Source organism: Penaeus japonicus, unplaced genomic scaffold (genome assembly GCF_977035675.1).
Source record: "Penaeus japonicus unplaced genomic scaffold, GWHDUDI00000001_assembly GWHDUDI00000015, whole genome shotgun sequence".
Taxonomy (NCBI): Eukaryota; Metazoa; Arthropoda; class Malacostraca; order Decapoda; family Penaeidae; genus Penaeus; species Penaeus japonicus.
Genome location: NW_028234417.1, coordinates 2,335,542 through 2,337,973, shown reverse-complemented (window position 1 = coordinate 2,337,973; position 2,432 = coordinate 2,335,542).

Sequence of the window (2,432 nt, the reverse complement as noted above, 5' to 3'; positions counted from 1 at the left end):
ATCGCAAATGACGTAATGAATAAATCGGTGCAATGTGCAATAATTACCAAAGCAAGTCAACATAACATTTTTAAGATGGAAGATCATACTTCAATTCAAAATAATCCCTCAAAATAGTTCCTAAAATGGGACACCAAATTACAGTTCCTAAAAGACACCATAAAAATAAATTCCTATAATAGGACACATTCCTAAAACGAGGCAATGGAGTTTTAAAAACGGGGCACATGACTACGATCGAATAAAAAAAAAAAAAAAAAAAAGACGACGACTCCATAATACAACTCCTAAAAAAAACAAAGACTATATTACACTAATTGGTACTAAACCAGGGCATTCATAATTTATCTTAATCATGAACACAGGAACACTCATCAAACCAGTCCATATGAAATCAACCTACCATCAAAATTCATCAACCGCGTAATCAGGCGCTAGGCCCTTATTATTCTACTTCCACTTATTCTTGATAACACAGTGATGAGTGGGTCAGAGGCTGCAGTGGCCATGAGATAACAGGTACCATAACCCTCAACTCTCTGGGAGATAACACACATAGATAGCATAAAAGGCAATGACATGTATTTATATAATTATCAGCTGTATCAAGTTGAACTAATGAGCGTGTGTTTGTGTGTTGGTGGGGGGGGGGGGGGTGGGGGGGGTACCTATGGGGGGGGCTTTGCTTGGGTAGGGGGCTAGGGGGGGGGGGGCTCACCTAGGGCTGGGGGGCTATGATGCCTTGGATTTTGTAAGTTAATCAGTGAATTGACGTTTTTTTTTAAATAAAGAAAATACATGTACTTCTTTTCCTCTAAATCAACTTTCAGACACATTGGGATTTCAGTGCAAGATGGGCACACAACACTTTAAAAAACAAACTTCAAAACAAAGCCCTATGGAAACAGTGCATAGAGCTCATGTCAAGCATATCTCATGGAACCTGATGACTTGAAGTTCGAACTCTTAAAGCAAGCAACGAAGCGATCAACATCACCTCAGGGACTGTCTGTTAACTTACCGGTCTCGTGTGACTTCATAACATCCCGCTGGATCCGTGTTGTGGCGGGGAAGAGACACAACACGGGGATTGGTTTCTCGCTTCCCTCGAGATCTGCCGAAGATGGAGGGTAGTGCATAGGAAGACAGGATTGTATGTATGTATGTGTGTATATATATATGCATGTATATATGTATGTATGTATGTATACACACATACATATATATGTATATAAATATAAATATACATATTATATATATATATATATATATATATATATATATATATATATATATATATATATATATATCACAAATACACACACACATATACACACACACACATACACGCGCGTGCACACAAGCAAACACACACTTATATAAATATATAAGGTTGTGTGAACGTGTGTGCATGTGCATTTTCATTTGTTTGCGGTATGAAACAAGCGTTGATATCTGCAATGGCGATGATAATTTAATTGTGGAATAAACACTATACACAATAGCTCACACATACCCTTCATTACGCATAAATACCCTGTATGTAGTAAAGTGGTTCATTCTAAGTCCCTTCCCAGAAAACGAAAAGTAAAAACGAGTATCAAAAGGTTCAGTTCGAATCACCTGAACTGCTTCGCCCAGTCACCAACGAGATCACACTACCGTTTAAATATTCATTACTTCATTTTGGAGGCAATTACGACCTCGCTTAGTCTTTGATCAGTAACGACATAATTAGGACCCAGAATCATAATTGAACCTCGGATTACTGGAATCAGAATACGTTAGTAAGTAAAAAACCGAGAAGAAATTCCCGCCAATTTACTTCCGTGGACGAGAATGGGAGGGCAGGCGATGCGAGTGGACGTTCGACGCATTAATCAAAACAAAGTAAAATTACCAGCTGACTGAGCTGTGCCTCACACGAAGGTAATGTCTAGCGTGTGGAATTGAGAAAACAATGACTGGAGAATGTAGGCCGTGTTTCGTGTTTAGCTGTCGTTTGAGGTATATATTCAAAATACAAGGGGGAAGGTGATTTATAACGGTTTTTGGGTTAATGTACCAACCGGTGAAGGAGGATGTTTACAAAGGCCAAGGCTTCGGGAATGCATCGCCTTTCCACGCTGGCGTTAAAATGACCCTGTGCCAAGTACCCCAGCTGGCCATAGTATCTATTCACCTCCGTAGAACGGCCCTCCCCCCCCAATCAGTTTATAAACACACGGTTATTTGGCAGGAAACAATAAAACAAAACATGCTAAGACCGTGACGTACAAACATGCGGAAGATAAGAAGCAAGGAAGAGGAAAGAGGAGAGTGGCCTTGACTTACATGTGATTGTGTATATCTCTTGACTCGTTACGTTTTGCCTTATGCCGCGCTGTCACAAGTCTCCTCTTAAACGGATAATAAAAAAAGGAGGCTGGGTA